Genomic DNA, 22,500 nt, shown 5'->3' on the forward strand with positions numbered 1-22,500 from the left:
AAATTCCATACACAATAGAGGTATATGATAGATTAGATCTTTTTTAAAAATGTAGTTCTTCCATTCTACCCCATTCATTTTCATTGGCACTGGTCATTGATACTGGAAAAATGGTTTAGTTTAGGTCACAGTTCATGATCTGAACGAGTCACACATACACCCTAGTACATGTTCCTCTACGCTGAGGGCATCCTCGAAGAGCAGGAGATTTCGTGACATTTCTCATTGGCTGTCTTGTGTTTCTAATAAGTTGTTTAATAGTTGGCATGCTGAATCGTATATAGAATCGGTTGGTTTAGATCGATCCTAACCTGATGATTATGAATTACTTTCATTTGAGTTGAAGATTCTACTTCGAACCATGGTTCGAAGTAGAATTACCGATTTACACAAAATCCGCGCTATTTTCGACTGCTACAAGATCAACAATGCCATGAGCTTGGGCTTCTGTTGCTGACATAAAAACATCCCTTTCCATGTCTTCAGATACAACCCATAAAGGTTTGCCCGTTCTTTGTACATAAACTCTTGTTAGTATTTCGCGAAGTTTCAACAGTTCTTCCGCTTCCAGGATAAATTCTCCTGCTTGTGCCTCATAAAAAGAACTAGCAGGTTGGTGGATCATAACCCTGATTATAATATGTCATAATGAACGATTCCTCTATCTCGCAAAATGGAGCGAAAAGAATAAATAAAAATAAAAAAGATAGAAAACCGTACAGGCAATTTTTGCACATTGCATACGGCTCCGCAATGGAATCTACTCTTCTCTTACATCAAAGAAAGAGACAAATAGATCTATCAGATCCAAATCGTTGGATGATCCATTTACCACCCTTCTCCTCGTAGGAACAAAAAAATACTATGATGGTTCCGTTGCTTTAGATAATATATTCATCTCTCTTCTATGATTCAGCAATCCCAAAGTTTCTTTCTGGTCTGAGTCTGATTAAATAAGAAAAATGATAAGGAAAATGATCCCTTTCTTTTCATGCTTAGAAATATTCAGACTCATGTTGTGTAAGGAAAAGGGGTTGTTTGTGACGCTGAAATGGACCCCCGATAAATAACATAGGAATAAGATCAAATCGGGACTAACCTTTTGTTTCATACTACTATCTCGATACATAATCATGTTATGAAGAAGCAATAATGATTTGCTCATATCGAACTAAACGTGCCATGCTATTATTACTTATATATTCCATATGGCGAAGGCATAGTCTTATTTTTTCTTCAAGTCAAATAAAAACTCATTGGCGCCGAGCGTGAGGGAATGCTAGACGTTTGGTAAATTCTCCTCCGACCAGGATGAAAGATCCCATCGAAGCGGCTAATCCCATGCATATTGTATGTACGTCTGGTGGAACAATTTGCATAGCATCATAAATAGCTATTCCCGGTATTACCCATCCGCCGGGAGAATTTATAAACAAATAGAGATCCCTGGTATTATCTTCCATACTGAGATATACCATGAGACCAACAAGTTGATTCGAGATCTCGCTATCAACGCCTTGGCCTAAAAAAAGTAATCTTTCTCGATGAAGTCGGTTGATTAGGAAAAATTGTATCCCCGCAGAACCGTACACGCACCTTTCGATACATACGGTTCAAAAAAGTTCGAAAAAAAAATAATCAATGTGTCGATTCCAGACCTATTCTTTTTGAGTTTAGGCGTTTTCCTGACGAAGGGGTTTATTTTCATTTGCATTTTCCACAAAAATTAGTTTTGGTTTGCCCTCCTAACCTACAAAAAAGAATTCACTGAACATCTTTTTATTGATGTATTCTTTTGATTGATGTATTGTTTCATCGAGATCCAAATCGCGATGCCATTTTCTTGTTCCTGAATGGGCCTCTTCACTTATTTTAGGTTTATGCTCTACTCCGGGTAAAGATTCGCCCGAATTCCATTTGCACATATAGGACAAATGACCCCAGTACCACTTATTTTTTTCTTACGACTTTTTTATGCCTTCCACCAACCAAGTATTCGATGTATTCATCACATTTATATTTATTAGTGGTTTGAGATCACTCCTATGGTCTTATTTCTGATAGATGATAGAAGTTGTAATCAATATTACCCATTTGGTATTTTCTGAACGGAGCCTGGATACTTCATTTTATTGTTCCAAGTCAACCATAGATTATTCTAATTGATAAGATAATATTTATCTTTCAAACGAATTGATCCATTTGCACATTTCACGCTCCGAATTATTGAATTGATTTGATGATTCAATCAATCTTTCTTAGGCGAAAGAGAGTATATCTCGATCAGGGGAGAGAACGGGGAAATCCCATATGACCCAATATGTCCGACAAGTCGCACTATATGTCAACCCAAACTGCATCTTCCTCTCCAGGACTCCGAAAAGGGACTTTTGGAACACCAATGGGCATTACATTAAAGAAAACGGGGTTAAGTACTATACTTCACTTTGATGTGGAAACGTAACAATGGGTTTATTGTCCTCATAATATTTTTGTTTATCATATTTTATACATAGATTGGAAGACTCATGTAGGAAGACAGAATGAAAAAAAGAAAATTCTTAGGGACGGAGCGGATCCTTCGAATGATGAACAAGTATCTAATGGATTCACTTAAAAAAATGGGACCAATCCCCCATTGCGTATTGGTACTTATCGGGTATAAAATAAATCTGCTTCTCTTTGTTCCTGCGAACAGAACGGAATTGTTCCATTATTACTATCACCTGCGGCACGTAATAAATGTGAACCCTTGCACCGAGATAATCACTGAATGAGGTCCATAGCATAGTCTTTTCCAATGTGACAAAGTTACATAGTGTCTATTTTTCTTTGATGAAGGGGTATTTCCATGGGTTTGCCTTGGTATCGTGTTCATACTGTCGTATTGAATGATCCTGGTCGCTTGCTTTCTGTCCATATAATGCATACAGCTCTAGTTTCTGGTTGGGCCGGTTCTATGGCTCTATACGAATTAGCTGTTTTTGATCCCTCTGATCCCGTTCTTGATCCAATGTGGCGACAAGGTATGTTCGTTATACCCTTCATGACTCGTTTAGGAATAACCAATTCATGGGGCGGTTGGAGTATTACAGGAGGAACTGTAACCAATCCGGGTATTTGGAGTTACGAAGGTGTTGCCGGGGCACACATTGTGTTTCTGGCTTGTGCTTCTTGGCAGCTATCTGGCATTGGGTGTATTGGGATCTAGAAATATTCTGTGATGAACGTACGGGAAAACCCTCTTTGGATTTGCCCAAGATCTTTGGAATTCATTTATTTTTATCTGGGGTGGCTTGCTTTGGGTTTGGTGCATTTCATGTAACAGGTTTGTATGGCCCTGGAATATGGGTGTCTGATCCTTATGGGCTAACCGGAAAAGTGCAACCTGTAAGTCCTTCATGGGGCGCGGAGGGTTTTGATCCTTTTGTTCCGGGGGGGATAGCTTCTCATCATATTGCAGCGGGCACCTTGGGAATATTAGCGGGTCTATTCCATCTTAGTGTTCGCCCGCCCCAACGTCTATACAAAGCATTACGTATGGGCAATATTGAAACTGTGCTTTCCAGTAGTATCGCTGCTGTGTTTTTTGCAGCTTTCGTTGTTGCTGGAACTATGTGGTATGGTTCAGCGACTACTCCGATCGAATTATTTGGTCCTACTCGTTATCAGTGGGATCAGGGATATTTCCAGCAAGAAATATATCGAAGAGTTAACGCCGGGCTAGCTGAAAATCTGAGTTTATCGGAATCTTGGTCTAAAATTCCCGATAAACTAGCTTTTTATGATTATATCGGTAATAATCCGGCGAAAGGAGGATTGTTCAGAGCCGGCTCAATGGACAACGGGGATGGAATAGCTGTTGGGTGGTTAGGACACCCTGTCTTTAGAGATAAAGAGGGGCATGAACTTTTTGTACGTCGTATGCCTACCTTCTTTGAAACATTTCCGGTAGTTTTGGTAGATGGAGACGGAATTGTGAGAGCCGATGTTCCTTTTAGAAGGGCAGAATCCAAGTATAGTGTCGAACAAGTGGGTGTAACTGTTGAGTTCTATGGTGGTGAACTCGATGGAGTCAGTTATAATGATCCTGCTACTGTGAAAAAATATGCTAGACGTGCCCAATTGGGTGAAATTTTTGAATTGGATCGCGCTACTTTGAAATCCGATGGTGTTTTTCGTAGTAGTCCAAGGGGTTGGTTCACTTTGGACATGCTTCGTTTGCTTTGCTTTTCTTTTTCGGCCACATTTGGCATGGTGCTAGAACCTTGTTCAGAGATGTTTTTGCTGGTATCGACCCAGATTTAGATGCTCAAGTGGAATTTGGAACCTTCCAAAAACTGGGGGATCCAACTACAAGGAGACAAGTAGTCTGATACAACATTTCTTTCATATGTCTAGCCTATGTTTCATATAGGGTACTGGAGAAATATTAATTCGAATCATCACCTATTACTCTTGACCTTTACTTGTCTGGGAAATGATCCCAAATGAACAGGTATGGAAGCTATAATTGTAAAACACGATCGAATCTATGGAAGCATTGGTTTATACATTCCTGTTGGTCTCGACTCTGGGGATAATATTTTTTGCTATCTTTTTTCGAGAACCGCCTAAGGTTCCAAATAAAAAGATGAAATGATTTTCATTATCTCAATTGAAATGATGACCCTCCGATGAGGAGGGTCATCATTTCAACTAGTCCCCGTGTTCCTCAAATGGATCTCTTAGTTGTTGAGAGGGTTGCCCAAAGGCGGTATATAAGGCATACCCCGTAAAGCTTACAAGTAAACCAGATATGAAGATGGCGACTAGAGTTGCAGTTTCCATTATTAAGTGATTTCAAGACCACGATGGATCTACGATAAGATAGTTTATTTACAACGGAATCGTATACAAAGTCAACAGATCTCAAACAATGCACGGAATAGGATTTATGGCTACACAAACCATTGAGGGTAGTTCCAGATCTGGGCCAAGACGGACTATTGTAGGCGATTTATTAAAACCATTGAATTCGGAATATGGTAAAGTAGCCCCTGGATGGGGAACTACACCCCTTATGGGTGTCGCAATGGCTCTATTTGCAGTATTCCTATCTATTATTTTGGAGATTTATAATTCTTCCGTTTTACTGGATGGTATTTCATTAAGTTAGGTCCAGAAGAACGGATAAGTCCTAACTTTCAATAAAAAAAAGAATCACTTAGGATTCGGATTTCTAGGTCATCTCATTCTGTTTGGTAGTTCGACCGCGGAATTCTTTTGTTTCGGTATTTCCGGAATATGAGTGTGTGACTTGTTATACCTATTGATAGTACAGAGAATAAGTCTGTCATCTCATCGAGAGAGATGGTTCTAGCCCGTCAGATAGTCAGTCTAGTATCTGGAGCACGGACTATATGGAATAGATTAAGAACTATTTAAACTATGATTCATACCTACTATTCATACCTCGTGACCGGCCTCCAACTACTATTATTTTTTCAATTAACTTTTCAATGAGGCGTTTCAGAAATCGAACCACCTTTTTCCTTCAGAATCATGCTTAGTTTGAGCTGAGCGAGGGACAGGACAAATATTCTATGGATTCTTAGTTATTATATCTGTTCATTGAATAAGTGAAGTGATGATCAAACGAAAGGGTTCCTACTCAGAGAACTCTTTGGTTCTGTTTTGTTCTTTGTTGAATCATCGTGGTTCTAGTAGGAATCTGAGGTTTCAATTGATTCATAGGGTCTCAACAAGATAATTCCTATCAATAGTAAATTCGTATGTATTACGTATAAACAAAATAAAATAGGGTAAGAGAACATTCAAAAGGCCTGTAACAATCAACATAGGATGAGCCAACTTGATATTTTGGCGCTATCATCACAAAGAAGAGATTTAGAGTTTTGGTTCCCTCATTTTATCTGGAAAGATTGAATCAAGTGAAGTCTCTAAAAGGTTTCAAATCTTTCTTTTCTATTGCACGTTGCAACCAGAACCAGTATTGGGGTGTTTTCGCTTGAGCCGTACGAGACGAAATTCTCATATACGGTTCTTAGAGGGGGAGTCCCTTCGCCTTCGGTTCACCTATCTCAATAAAGTATATGATTGGTTCGAGGAGCGTCTCGAGATTCAAGCGATTGCAGATGATATAACTAGTAAATATGTTCCTCCTCATGTCAATATATTTCATTGTCTAGGAGGGATCACACTTACTTGCTTTTAGTACAAGTAGCTACGGGTTTTGCTATGACTTTTTACTATCGCCCGACCGTCACAGAAGCTTTTGCCTCTGTTCAATACATAATGACTGAAGCCAACTTCGGTTGGTTAATCCGATCAGTTCATCGATGGTCAGCAAGTATGATGGTTCTAATGATGATCCTGCACGTATTTCGTGTTTATCTCACAGGTGGTTTTAAGAAACCACGTGAATTGACTTGGGTTACGGGTGTAGTTCTGGCTGTGTTGACTGCATCCTTTGGGGTAACTGGTTATTCTTTACCTTGGGACCAAATTGGGTATTGGGCAGTCAAAATTGTAACTGGTGTACCTGAGGCTATCCCTATAGTGGGATCGCCCTTGGTAGAGTTATTACGCGGAAGTGCTAGCGTGGGTCAATCCACTTTGACCCGCTTTTATAGTTTACACACTTTTGTATTACCTCTTCTTACCGCCGTATTTATGTTAATGCACTTTTCAATGATACGTAAGCAAGGTATTTCAGGTCCTTTATAGAGAAGACAGAGCATAGGTATTTGTAATAGATCATATAATATATTGTTTGGGTAGGAACAAAAAAAATAGTATTTGTATTTCATTGCTATAAATATGGATTATTGAAAAGAATAAGACATGTTATTTGGATATTTCCCTTCAACCACGAAGTATTTTTTATTTGATACGAACAGTTGAAGTGGATTCTCGGAGGAGAGGATGGATTATGGGAGTGTGTGACTTGAACTATTGATTGGTCCATGCAGATATATTATCTGCCACATTGGAATTCATAAACAAATGTGTCTCTGTTCCAACCGCCGCCCCCCTGCGGAGCAAGAGGATAGGCTGGTTCCTTTGAGGAGAATCTTTTCTATGATCAGACCCGAATCATGTCATGCATGAATAGGCTTCGTAAGATCTAGTAGAATAAGTGATGTGGCATGATCCAGATTATGTTCTATCTATTCCACTTCCATTTATTTAACTTATAGTAGGGAATGCATTCATTTCCCCTGCATCGACCCCGATCTATGATACTATCGGAGTGAAACACGGGATCTAAGGAAGAATCGAGGCTAGACTTTATTAGTAACAAGTAAATCCTTTGTACGTAAGAAGACTCTAAAAAACAATATTGTGCATCAATTACAAGGTATGAGACAATCCAAAAAGCATTTGATCATGATCGATGTAAGCCTACTTGGGTATTGAGCATTTATTTGTACGAACATAGTTTCCTGGATGGCATATGGATTTTATATGAATCCATTTCATTCCTTTGATTATTGCTCGAGCTGGATGATGAAAAATCATCATGTCCGGTTCTTTCGGGGATGGATCCATAAGAATTCACCTATCCCAATAACAAAGAAACCCGACTTGAATGATCCTGTATTAAGAGCAAAATTGGCTAAGGGGATGGGACATAATTATTATGGGAACCGGCATGGCCTAATGATCTTTTATATATTTTTCCCGTAGTAATTCTAGGTACTATTGCATGTAACGTAGGTCTAGCGGTTCTAGAGCCATCAATGATTGGTGAACCGGCAGATCCATTTGCAACTCCTTTGGAAATATTACCCGAATGGTACTTCTTTCCCGTATTTCAAATACTCCGTACAGTACCCAATAAGTTATTGGGTGTTCTTTTAATGGTTTCGGTACCAGCGGGATTATTGACAGTACCCTTTTTGGAAAATGTTAATAAATTCCAAAATCCATTCCGTCGCCCAGTAGCTACAACAGTCTTTTTGATTGTACGGCAGTAGCCCTTGGTTAGGTATTGGAGCAACATTACCTATTGATAAGTCTCTAACTTTAGGTCTTTTTCAAATTAAAATAGATCTTGAAATACTAAGGTAAGGCGGGATATTACGTATGTATCTAGTTAGGCATACTTCAAAGTTTATCCTCCTAGATACATCTCTTTCATTTGATTATAGATCTATTCTGAAGAATCCACGAATACAGACTATGCTGAAGATTCAAAACAGACTTTGTTTTGTTTCTTCTTTTTTCGTTAGTGTGTATATTTTAGTGTGTATATTGATTATATATTACAAATTATTATTCAATTCGAATTGAATAATAATTTGTAATATATAGGAAGAATAATTATAGTATAATTTTATAGTTAGTTTAGTTATAAAAAATAAGAAATAAGATAAAGATAAGAAAATAATAGAAATTTTATTTCATTATTTTCTAGTTAATAAATAGTCTTTCATTTATAATTTTTCATTTCGTGCTTTCATTCGAAATGAAAAAAAAATTTCAACGGGATTCAAACTGAGTTGAATTTTTAAGCAAGTCGATTGTGAAACCCTTCTGTAGAATGTCGAATATTTGTTTTACGTCTTCTACGCGAAAATGCTCAATTCTCATAAGATCTTCTTGACTTTTACTCAAAAGGTCCAGCAATGTATGTATATTAGACCTTTTGAGACAGTTATAAGTCCTAGGAGGCAATTCTAATTGATCAATAAAAATACGTTTCAATATGATTTCTCTTTTCATATTATCCAATCCATCATCAAAGGTAAAAAAGGGCACACTAGCCCTTTTTTGATTGTCCTCCATATTTCTATTTATGTCCTGTTCCTCCGCATGTAAAAAAGGAATAAATAAATCGATCAAATTACGAGAAGCTTCATAAAGCGCTTCCTTAGGAGTTAAACTTCCATTCGTCCATATTTCAAGAAAAAGTATCTCTTGTTTCTCATTCCCATTCCCATAAGAATGAATACTATGATTCGCATTTCGAACAGGCATGGATACAGCATCTATAGGATAGCTTCCGTCTTGATAGTTATTTGGGGTTCTCGTACAATATCCACGACCCCTCTCAATTTTTAATTCAATGCACAAATCAACCGGTTCCGTTAGGACAGCTATATGCTGTGTAGTATCAACTATTTCTACAGAAGGTGGTGAGATGATATCTTGAGCAGTTACGTGTCTAGGGCCCCTGACATAGATAGATGCGTCGAGAGTTCCGTACAGATCACTTCTAAATACAATTTTTTCAAATTCATTAAAATTTCATGGACTGATTCTTCAATACCTACTATCGTAGAATATTCATGTGGTACCTTATCAGATTTTGCGCGCGTAATACATGTTCCTTCTAGTTCTCCAAGTAAAGCCCTTCGCATCGCGATACCGATTGTATCGGCTTGACCCTTCATAAGTGGGGATAAAACGAAACGACCATAATAAAGGCGTTTGCTGTCTGCTCTTGATTCAACACACTTCCACTGTAGCGTCCGAGTGGATACTGGTACTTCCTCCCGAACCATACTAATATAATATTATTTGATGAGATCATTTAATTATTTATTTCTCTGGATTGGAATCTTTTCCATTTTTATTTCTAAACGCGCCTTTTTTTGGCGGTCTACATCCATTATGCGGCATAGGGGTTACGTCACGTACAAAATTTAATAGTATACCACTTCTACGAATCGCTCGTAATGCTGCATCTCTCCCGAGACCGGGACCCTTTATCATGACTTCTGCTCGTTGCATACCCTGGTCTACTACCGCACGAATAGCATTTCCTGCTGCGGTTTGAGCAGCAAATGGGGTACCCCTTCTTGTGCCCTTGAATCCACAGGTACCCGCAGAAGACCAAGAAACGACCCGACCTTGTGGGTCTGTAACAGTAACAATAGTATTGTTGAAACTCGCTTGAACATGAATAACTCCTATTGGTGTTCTACACCCACTCTTACGTGAACTAATACGGCTATTTCTACGTGAACCAATTCTTGGTATAGTTTTGTCATATTCTATTTGCCATCTCATAAATATGAGTCAGAGATATACGGATATATCCATTTCATGTGAAAACAAATTCTTTATTTATTTGTACATTAGGTCTCTTAGAAAGTGAAGTTCTTTTTTTTTATAAATATTATCCCTGTCTCTGTTTATGTTTCGGATTAGAACAAATTACTATAATTCGTCCTCGCCTACGGATCAGTCGACATTTTTCACAAATCTTACGAACAGAAGCTCTTATTTTCATATTTGTTGTTCCTTAATTCCGAATCTACTCTTTGAAAGAAAATAAGTCTCTTTCTTTAATTCACCTTAAGTTAGTGTTTGAGCCTTAAAATTTATCCCCATGAAAATTTAAATACCTAATCGTTTGAATCTTTATTGCGAAGTCTATAAATTATACGTCCCCTTGTGAATCATAACGGCTGACTTCTATTTTTACTCTATCTCCTGGTAGTATTCGTATAAAACTACGTCGTATCCGCCCTGAAACATAACCTAGAACCAGGTCTTCGTTATCTAAGCGAACCCAGAACATGCCATTGGGAAGTGATTCAGTAATTAAACCTTCATGGATCAATTTTTGTTCTTTCATTCCAGGTAACCTCCTTGAAGTATTAACTAATGTAGGAGGAGTGACATTAGACAACCCACCTCTACTCTCTTTTTCATAAATAGGAAGTTACGTATCAAATTCGTATACCAGATGGATCACCTCACCATATATAAAACAAAATTTCTCCTCCAATTCTTTCTAGTCGAGCTTCTCGATCTGTCATTATACCCCTAGAAGTAGAAAGAATTACAACCCCTATCCCGCCTGAAATCCTAGGAATTCGTTGAGAGTTGGAATAGATTCGCAGACCTGGTCTGCTGATACGCTTTAAAATATTTCTATGTGCTCTTTTCCTATTTCTTCTATGTCGTAGGGTTAAAACCAAGAAATCCTTGTTGTTTTCCCGGTGCTTCCTAACATTTCGATAAAACCCTCTCGTAGAAGTATTTTCACAATGTTTTCGGTAATATTAGTGGATGGTATTCGAACTGTTCCTTTTTTATCCATGTCAGCATTTCTTATATAAGTTATTATATCGGCAATAGTGTCTCTACCCATGACGAACTATCATTTTTTTTTTGCTTTGATATAATCAACATGTTTCTTTTTTATTTTTCATTAAAGGTATATGCCTGAGACATAATCTACTAATTTATCCATTTCAAAGACCCTACTACCCATTGTCTCGTCTACTAGCGTTCATTATTTATAATACTTCGGGAGCTAATGAGACTATCTTAGTGAAATTTAACTGTCTCAATTCACGAGCAATCGAACCAAAAACTCGGGTGCCTTTTGGATTTCCTTCTTGATCAATGACAACTGCTGCATTGTCATCATACCGGATTATCATACCGTTGTCGCGCTTGAGTTCTTTACATGTACGTACAATTACAGCTCTGATTACTTCTGATCTTTCCAGGGCATATTTGGCACTGCTTCTTTGATTACAGCAACAATAACGTCACCGATATGAGCATATCGGTAATTACTAGCTCCTATGATTCGAATACACATCAATTTTCGAGCTCCGCTGTTGTCCGCTACATTCAAAAAGGTCTGAGGTTGAATCATCTTTCTTTTATTTGAGTTCTTTCAATGCAAGAGGCGAGGGGGAAAAGAAAATTTTCTGTCCAGAAATAAGTAAACCAGCGATTATAGATTATATTTTTCATCATTCATAAATATCCCTTTGGTCCGATATCCCTATTCCGCAATAACGAATTTTGTTCGTATAGGCATTTTGCGCGCCGCTATTTCCATAGCGGCTCTGGCTACGGTTTCTGATACTCCGCCCATTTCATAAAGTATTCGATCCGGTTTAACGACGGATACCCAATATTCAGGAGATCCCTTCCCCGAACCCATACGTGTTTCCGCGGGTCTTAGTGTAACGGGTTTGTCGGGGAATATACGTACCCATATTTTTCCGCCACGACGGGCATATCGTGTCATTGCGCGGCGCCCTGCTTCTATTTGTCTAGATGTGATCCAAGCGGGTTCAAGTGCCTGAAGCGCATATTTACCGAAACAAATACGATTGCCCCGATAAGATACTCCTTTCATTCTTCCTCTATGTTGTTTACGAAACCTGGTTCTTTTGGGGTTATAGTTGATGGTAGTGTCTCAATTCCATCTCTACTACAGAACCGGACATGAGAGTTTCTTCTCATCCAGCTCCTCGCGAATGAAACGATAAATAAACAATAAATAATATTAGGATTATTTAATGGATGAAATTTCGCGGGCGAATATTTACTCTTTTATATTTATCTGCTTTATTCGTAGGGTCGCTCCATAACCTCTTCGAAGAAATCAGTTCGTTCCCGGCGCGTTCCGCCATCCCGTCCAGTGAATCATTAGGATTCGTTTTCAATCGAATCCTCCGCAGTCACAGGTTCCGTCGTTCCCATAGCTTCTCCTCCATTAATGTCGAGGTCTGAATTCTGCAATGGAGCTTCTAATTTAATCTGTCCCTGAGTCAATCTCCTCAGTCTCTATCGACTCAATGCTCTTTATTTTTTGAAATCTATCTCAATTATAGATGAATTGAATTATATTATAGTATATGATGCCTTATCACATTGCCCTTTCTAAGATGATTCATAGACCATACATATTGGAATAATATATCATTTCTTTTCCCCTTCTCTCTTTCTCTCATCCTTCCATTCATCCGCATCCCTCTATTTTGGTTTCACAACTTACACAATCAATCAAGATTCATTTTTACTTTATTGAAAAAGGATTTCAGTTGCTACAAATATATGATTATTATCTCATATAATGACCGATTCCTTGGATCTTGAGAATACGAAGCAATGAGCTGGTTATTAATTTATATTTATATTAGGTAGGGTCCAATTCTTTCTTTTAGTCCCAACGAGTCACACACTAAGCATAGCAATTCTATCATATCAAAGTGGTAAATCGAATTGTTATTCAAACATATATAATTGATCCGTTTTGACTAAACGGAAAAAGACCTAAACTAAATTGAGTTTTTTGCCCTGTCCATGGATAAGTATCCATGAATAGAATCGCAAGAAAAGGAGCCATTACTCTTCATCCAAAAATATCCAAATTTTTATCCCTAATACTCCATAGATAGTTCGAACTGGATAGGAACAATAATCAATTTTCACTCGAATGGTCTGTAGGGGAACCCTACCTTCTCTAATCCATTCAACGCGGGCAATTTCGTTTCCATTGAGACGTCCTGCAATTTGTACCTGAATTCCCTTTGCATCCGCTTGTTCAGCTAATTCAATAGCTTTTTTCATTGCCTTTCTAAAGGAAACTCTATTCTTTAATTGCAGAGCGATATATTCTGCAAGAATATTAGGTTGCCCGTAAGGTCTTGCAACTCTTGCGATAGCAATGTTGAGTCTTCGGTTCACAGAATGAAAGCTTTTTTGTACATTAGTCTGTAATTCTTCGATTCCTCGGGCTCGACCCTCTATTAACATATTGGCGAATCCAATATGAATTATGACTTGGATCAAATCGATTCTTTTTTTAATATCTATACGTGCAATTCCTTCAAAACCTGAGGATATTCTCATATGTTTTTGTACATAATTCTTGATACAATCCCGTATTTTTTCATCTTCCTGGAGACCTTTGGAATAATTTTTTGGTTGTGCGAACCAAAAGGAACGATGACTTTGGGTTGTACCAAGTCTGAAACCAAGTGGATTTATTTTCTGTCCCATATCTACCTACCAATATTCTCTTTCTAAACTAAAAGTCATGTTTTGAAAATCAAATATTTTTTAAATTGAAGTTAGGTCTTTCGCTCAATACAATAGTTATATGACAGGTGGGTCTTTTTATTGGGTAACTACGTCCCCGAGCTCGCGGTTTTAACCTTTTGACGATAACACCTTCGTTGACTTCGGCTTTACTAATAAATAAATCAGCTTCTTTCAAACCCCTATTGTGACTAGCATTTGCTGCTGCGGAATAAACTAATTTGAAAATGGGGTAACATGCTCGATAAGGCATGAGTTCCAGTATCATAAGTGTTTGCTCATAGGAGCAACCGCGAATTTGATCAATTACCCTTCGTGCTTTTTGAGCAGACATACCTATATGTCGAGCTAAAGCTCGTATTTCTGTACCCGAGGTCTTCTTTATCATAGTCATAGGGTTTTACCTCACACACACCAATAAAAATAAGAATAAATCATGAGAGCACTTATTTAACTTTTGATTACATTAATACATTAACTATATTAATATTATCATTATCGCCGAGATCTATTATCGTTTCTCGCGTGTCCCCGGAAAGTCAGAGTAGGCGCGAATTCTCCCAATTTGTGACCCACCATACGCTCCGTTATATAAATAGGTAAATGCTCCTTTCCGTTATGAACAGCAATTGTATGACCGACCATTGCAAATATAATGGTCGATGCTCGGGACCAAGTTACTATTATACTTCTTTCCTCTGCCTTGTTGAGCTTCTCAATTTTACTTAATAAGTGATTAGCCACAAAAGGATTTTTTTTAGATGAACGGGCCACAAGTGATTACTCCCCCTTCTTTTCATTTTTTCATTTTGTGAAGACGAAAAAACCAATTTGATTTAATTTTACATCATTCATTATTTTTTCTTTCTCTTTCTATTTACGGCGACGAAGAATAAAAATATCACTATATTTATTCCTTTTCCTACTCCTTCTTCCAAGCGCGGGATAACCCCAAGGAGTTGTGGGTTTTTTTCTACCAATCGGGGCCCTCCCTTCACCACCTCCATGGGGATGGTCTACAGGGTTCATAACTACTCCTCTTACTACAGGACGCTTACCTAGCCAACATTTAGATCCGGCTCTACCCAAACTTTTCTGGTTCGCCCCGACATTACCCACTTGTCCGACTGTTGCTGAGCAGTTTTTGGATATCAAACGAACCTCTCCAGATGGTAATCTTAATGTGGCCGATTTACCCTCTTTTGCAATCAGTTTCGCTACAGCACCTGCTGCTCTAGCTAATTGTCCACCCTTTCCAAGTGTTATTTCTATGTTATGTATGGCCGTGCCTAAGGGCATATCGGTTGAAGTAGATTCTTCTTTTTGATCAATCAAAACCCCTTCCCAAACTGTACAAGCTTCTTCCAAAGCATACGGCTTTCTGGATGTAGATGATGATATCTAGACAGATGGATCTTATATGAATCGTATGATGAAGTACCACATGAGTGGATATATAGGAATCCAAATCTGCCGAATCACTCATGCTACGATCTTCTACATCCTAGGTCTCCCCATTCCGTCATCTGGCTTATGTTCTTCATGTAGCACTCAGACCGAATGACTCTATGAAATTACGTCGATACTTCCATTCCACATATTACGGGTAACGTAGGAGACATCTCTATTTTTCCCCCGGGGGATCTTTAGAATTACCACTGCTTAGCTTTCAATTCGCCTCTGACCATCAAATGAAATGTGAATAACCCATCCTCCTCTCTTTGAAACAAGGGGCGCTTCCGGTTCTATCCGTGCTTCAAACAATTTTGTCTTCTCCATATTACCATATCTCTAGAGTCAATAATTTTATATGAGGAACCACTGAACTCAATCACCTGCTGCCGTTACTCTTCAGTTTTCTGTTGAGGTCTATCCCGTAGAGGTACTCAAATTGGATCAGTGATCGATTTCTAGGTTTTGTCGTAAACCTAATTGGTTACTTCCAATTACGTAAATCAATAGTTCAAACCGCACTCAAAGGTAGGGCATTTCCCATTGATATAGGAACTTCTGTACCAGAAACAATGGTATCTCCAATTATAGCCCCTCTGGGATGTAAAATATATCTCTTCTCACCATCCCCATAGTGTATGAGACAAATGTATGCATTTCGATTAGGGTCGTATTCTATGGTTACGATTCTACCAGATATGTCTTTTGCATTCCGTCGAAAATCGATTTTACGGTATAGACGCTTATGACCTCCCCCTCTATGCCTTGCGGTAATGATTCCTCTGGCATTACGACCTTTACCACAACGATGCTGTCCATAGATCAAATTTGTTCGTGGATTGGATTTCGCTTGACTGTCTACGGCTCCTTTGCGTGTGCTAGGGGTAGAAGTTTTGTATAAATGTATGGCCATGTTATTAAGTATTTATTTTTTTTTATTTAAGTTCTTTTCTCTATAAGAGGTGGAATAGAATAACCCGGTTGAAGCGTAATGATCATACGTCTGTAATGCATTGTATGTCGCATAATAGGTCCCATTCTTCTACCCTTTCCCGGGAGTCGATGGCTATTCATAGCTACTACCTTGACACCAAAGAAGAGTTCGATCCAATGCTTTATTTCTGTCCTAGTTGATCCTGATTCGACATTAGAAGTATATTGATTGTTCCCCAATAACCGAATACTTTTTTCTGTAAATACTGCATATTTGATTCCATCCATAAATCCATTTTCTTCCCTATGAGTTCCAGTATCTATAAGAATTAGAATTCTTACCGTTTCTACCGTTTCTATCTTATTCTTATAGTATGAATATACCAATTAGTTATCTATGGATGATGAGATTCCGTTGATACGGAGCCAATTCTATTATTGAACGTTCCAATTCGCGTGCATCCAGCAGGAATTGAACCTACGAATTTGCCAATTATGAGTTGGGCGCTTTAACCATTCAGCCATGGATGCTTCGCGGAGACTCGTCATCAACGGGGGCTGTCTTTGTGTAAGTGGATTTCAATTGAAATATAATCTTTCGTTTAGGAGAAATCAATGAAACGGCATCAATTCAAATCCTGTATTTTGGAATTGAGAGAGATATTGAGAGAGATCAAGAATTCTCGCTATTTCTTAGATTCATGGACCAAATTCGATTCAGTGGTGTCTTTCACTCACATTTTTTTCCACCAAGAACGTTTTGTGAAACTCCTTGGCCCCCAAACTTGGAGTGTCCTGCTTTCACGTGATTCACAGGGTTCAACAAGCAATCGATATTTCACTTTCACGATCAAAGGTGTAGTACTGCTTGTAGTAGCGGTCCTTATATATCGTATTAACAATCGAAATATGGTCGAAAGAAAAAATCTCTATTTGATGGGGCTTCTTCCTATACCTATGAATTCCATTGGACCCAGAAATGATACATTGGAAGAATCTTTTTGGTCTCCCAATATCAATAGGTTGATTGTTTCGCTCCTGTATCTTCCAAAAGGGAAAAAGATCTCTGAGAGTTGTTTCATGGATCCGAAAGAGAGTACTTGGGTCCTCCCAATAACTAAAAAGTGTATCATGCCTGAATCTAACTGGGGTTCGCGGTGGTGGAGGAACTGGATCGGAAAAAAGAGGGATTCTAGTTGTAAGATATCTAATGAAACAGTAGCTGGAATTGAGATCTCATTCAAAGAGAAAGATATCAAATATCTGGAGTTTCTTTTTGTATCCTATATGGATGATCCGATCCGCAAGGACCATGGTTGGGAATTGTTTGATCGTGTTTCTCCGAGGAAGAAGCGAAACATAATCAATTTGAATTCGGGACAGCTATTCGAAATCTTAGCGAAACACTTGATTTGTTATCTCATGTCTGCTTTTCGTGAAAAAAGACCAATTGAAGTGGAGGGTTTCCTCAAACAACAAGGAGCTGAGGCAACTATTCCATCAAATGATATTGAGCATGTTTCCCATCTCTTCTCGAGAAACAAGTGGGATATTTCTTTGCAAAATTGTGCTCAATTTCATATGTGGCAATTCCACCAAGATCTCTTCGTTAGTTGGGGGAAGAATCAGCACGAATCGGATTTTTTGAGGAACGTATCGAGAGAGAATTTGATTTGGTTAGACAATATGTGGTTGGTAAACAAGGATCGGTTTTTTAGCAAGGTACGGAATGTATCGTCAAATATTCAATATGATTCCACAAGATCTATTTTCGTTCAAGTAACGGATTCTAGCCAATTGAAAGGATCTTCTGATCAATCCAGAGATCATTTCGATTCCATTAGGAATGAGGATTCGGAATATCACACATTGATCAATCAAACAGAGATTCAGCAACTAAAAGAAAGATTGATTCTTTGGGATCCTTCCTCTCTTCAAACGGAACGAACAGAGATAGAATCAGATCGATTCCCGAAATACCCTTCTGGATATTCCTCAATGTCCCGGCTATTCACGGAACGTGAAAAGCAGATGAATAATCATCTGTTTCCGGAAAAAATCGAAGAATTTCTTGGGAATCCTACAAGATCAATTCGTTCTTTTTTCTCCGACAGATGGTCAGAACTTCATCTGGTTTCGAATGCTACTGAGAGGTTCACTAGAGATCAGAAATTGTTGAAGAAACAACAAGATGTTTTTTCTTTTGTCCCTTCCAGGCGATCGGAAAAGAAAGAAATGGTTGATATATTCAAGATAATTACGTATTTACAAAATACCGTCTCAATTCATCCTATTTCATCAGATCGGGGATGTGATATGGTTCCGAAGGATGAACCGGATATGGACAGTTCTAATAAGATCTCATTCTTGAACAAAAACCCATTTTGTGATTTATTCCATCTATTCCATGACCGGAACAAAGGGAGATACACGTTGCACCACGATTTTGAATCAGAAGAGAGATTTCAAGAAATGGCAGATCTATTCACTCTATCAATAACCGAGCCTGATCCGGTGTATCATAAGGGATTTGCCTTTTCTATTGATTCCTACGGGTTGGATCAAAAAAAATTCTTGAATGAGGTATTCAACTCCAGGGATGAATCGAAAAAGAACTCTTTATTGGTTCTACCTCATATTTTTGATGAAGAGAATGAATCTTTTTATCGAAGGATCAGAAAAAAATGGGTCCGGATCTCCTGCAGGAATGGTTTGGAAGATCCAAAACCCAAAATAGTGGTATTTGCTAGCAACAACATAATGGAGGCAGTCAATCAATATAGATTGATCCGAAATCTGATTCAAATCCAATATAGCACCTATGGGTACATAAGAAATCTATCGAATAGATTCTTTTTAATGAATAGATCCGATCGCAACTTCGAATATGGAATTCAAAGGGATCAAATAGGAAATGATACTCTGAATCATATAACTATAATGAAATATATGATCAACCAACATTTATCGAATGTGAAAAGAGTCAGAAGAAATGGTTCGATCCTCTTATTTCTCGAACCGAGAGATCCATGAATCGGGATCCTAATGCATATAGATACAAATGGTCCAATGGGAGCAAGAATTTCCAGGAGCATTTGGAGCATTTCGTTTCTGAACAGAAGAACCGTTTTCAAGTGGTGTTCGATCGATTACGTATTAATCAACATTCGATTGATTGGTCCAAGGTTATCGACAAACAAGATTTGTCTAAGTCACTTCATTTCTTTTTGTCCAAGTCACTTCTCTTTTTGTCTAAGTCACTTACTTTTTTCTTTGTGAGTATCGGGAATATCCCCATTCATAGGTCCGAGATCCACATCTATGAATTGAAAGGTCCGAATGATCAACTCTGCAATCAGTTGTTAGAATCAATAGGTGTTCAAATCGTTCATTTGAATAAATTGAAACCCTTCTTATTGGATGATCATGATACTTCCCAAAGATCGAAATTCTTGATCAATGGGGGAACAATATCAGCATTTTTGTTCAATAAGATACCAAAGTGGATGATTGACTCACTCCATACTAGGAATAATCGCAGGAAATTCTTTGATAACACCGATTCCTATTTCTCAATGATATCCCACGATCGGGACAATTGGCTGAATCCCGTGAAACCATTTCATAGAAGTTCATTGATATCTTCTTTTTATAAAGCAAATCTACTTCGATTCTTGAATAATCCACATCACTTCTGCTTCTATTCTAACAAAAGATTCCCTTTTTATGCGGAAAAGACCCGTATCGATAATTATGATCTTACATATGGACAATTCCTCCATATCTCGTTCATCCGCAACAAGATATTTTCTTTGTGCGTCGGTAAAAAAAAATGTTTTTTTGGAGAGAGATACTATTTCACCAATCGAGTCACAGGTATCTGACATATTCATACCTAACGATTTTCCACAAAGTGGTGACGAAACGTATAACTTGTACAAATCTCAGCCTCTTTCAACTTATTGTCAGCCTCTTTCAGATATGAATCTATCTGATTCAGAAGGGAAGAACTTGCATCAGTATCTCAGTTTCAATTCAAACATGGGTTTGATTCACACTCCATGTTCTGAGAAAGATTTACCATCCGCAAAAAAACGGAATCTTTGTCTAAAGAAATGCGTTGAGAAACGGCAGATGTATAGAGCCTTTCAACGAGATAGTGCTTTTTCAAATCTCTCAAAATGGAATCTGTTCCAAACGTATATGCCATGGTTCCTTACTTCGGCAGGGTGCAAATATATAAATTTCATCCTTTTAGATACTTTTTCAGACCCATTGCCGATACTAAGTAGCAGTCACAAATTTGTATCCTTTTTTTATGATATTATGCATGGATCAGATATATCATGGTCAATTCTTCAGATTCCATTGTGGGCGATTCTTCCACGATGGAATCTGATAAGTGAGATTTCGAGTAAGTGTTTACAGAATCTTCTTCTGCCCGAAGAAATGATTCATCGAAATAATGAGTCACCCGTTCCATTGAAGTGGACACATCTGAGATCACCAAATGCTCGGGAGTTCCTCTATTCAATCCTTTTCCTTCTTCTTGTTGCTGGATATCTCGTTCGTACGCATCTTCTCTTTATTTCCCGAGTCTCTAGTGAGTTACAGACAGAGTTAGAAAAGATCAAATCTTTGATGATTCCATCATACATGATTGAGTTGCGAAAACTTCTGGATAGGTATCCTCCACCTGAACTGAATTCTTTCTGGTTAAAGAATCTCTTTCTAGTTGCTCTGGAACAATTAGGAGATTCTCTGGAAGAAATACGGAGTTCTGCTTCTGGTGGCAACATGCTATTGAGTGGTGGTCCCACTTATGGGGTCAAATCAATACGTTCTAAGAAGAAAGATTTGAATATCAATCTCATCGATATCATCTATCTCATAAGTATCATACCAAATCCCATCAATTCAATCACTTTTTCGAGAAATACGAGACATCTAAGTCGTACAAGTAAAGAGATCTATTCATTGATAAGAAAAAACGTGAACAGTGATTGGATTGATGATCAAATAGAATCCTGGGTCGCGAACAGTGATTGGATTGATGATGCAGAAAGAGAATTCTTAGTTCAGTTCTCCACCTTAACGACAGAAAAAAGGATTGATCAAATTCTATTGAGTCTGACTCATAGTGATCATTTATCAAAGAATGACTCTGGTTATCAAATGATTGAACAACCGGGATCCATTTACTTACGATACTTAGTTGACATTCAAAAAAGGTATCTAATGAATTATGAGTTCAATAGATCCTGTTTAGCAGAAAGACGGATATTCCTTGCTCATTATCAGACAATTACTTATTCACAAACCCCGTGTGGGGCTAATAGTTCTCATTTCCCATCTCATGGAAAACCCTTTTCGCTCCGCTTAGCCCTACCCCCTTCTAGGGGTATTTTAGTGATAGGTTTTATAGGAACTGGACGATCATATTTTGTCAAATACCGAGTGACAAACTCCTATGTTCCCTTCATTACGGTATTTCCGAACAAGTTCCTGGATGACAATCAAGGTTATCTTATTGATGATATCGATATTGAGGATCGTGACGATATCGATATTGATGATCGTGACGATGATGACCTTGATACGGAGCTGCTAACTATGCCGAATGTGCTAACTATGTATATGACGCCGAAAATAGACCAATTTGAGATCACCCTTCCATTAGAATTAGCAAAAGCAATGTCTCCTTGCATAATATGGATTCCAAACATTCATGATCTTTATGTGAATGAGTCGAATTACTTATCCCTCGGTCTATTAGTGAACCATCTCCCCAGGGATTGTGAAAGATGTTCCACTAGAAATATTCTTGTTATTGCTTCGACTCATATTCCCCAAAAAGTGGATCCCGCTCTAATAGCTCCGAATAAATCAAATACATGCATTAAGATACGAAGGCTTCTTATTCCACAACAACGAAAGCACTTTTTCATTCTTTCATATACTAGGGGATTCCGCTTGGAAAAGAAAATGTCCCATACTAATGGATTCGGATCCATAACCATGGGTTCCAATGCACGAGATCTTGTAGCACTTACCAATGAGGTCCTATCAATTAGTATTACACAAAAGAAATCAATTATAGACACTAATACAATTAGATCAGCTCTTCATAGACAAACTTGGGATTTGCGATCCCAGGTAAGATCCGTTCAGTATCATGAGATCCTTTTCTATCAGATAGGAAGGGCTGTTGCACAAAATGTACTTCTAAGTAATTGCTCCATAGATCCTATATCTATCTATATGAAGAAGAAATCATGTAAGGAAGGGGATTCTTATTTGTCCAAATGG

The 22,500-nt window shown here is 38.1% G+C and overlaps 3 pseudogenes; 2 read left to right on the forward strand and 1 right to left on the reverse strand.

Moving 5' to 3' along the window:
• The first annotated feature begins 2,657 nt into the window (after positions 1–2,657).
• On the forward strand, positions 2,658–4,640 carry LOC126409580 (photosystem II CP47 reaction center protein-like; annotated as a pseudogene).
• LOC126409582 (cytochrome b6-like) lies at positions 4,481–7,538 on the forward strand (annotated as a pseudogene).
• Positions 7,539–8,453: 915 nt separating this feature from the next.
• On the reverse strand, positions 8,454–9,553 carry LOC126409581 (DNA-directed RNA polymerase subunit alpha-like; annotated as a pseudogene).
• Positions 9,554–22,500: the final 12,947 nt, after the last annotated feature.

The sequence above is a fragment of the Nymphaea colorata genome, unplaced genomic scaffold (assembly GCF_008831285.2).
Source record: "Nymphaea colorata isolate Beijing-Zhang1983 unplaced genomic scaffold, ASM883128v2 scaffold0591, whole genome shotgun sequence".
NCBI classification, from domain to species: domain Eukaryota; kingdom Viridiplantae; phylum Streptophyta; class Magnoliopsida; order Nymphaeales; family Nymphaeaceae; genus Nymphaea; species Nymphaea colorata.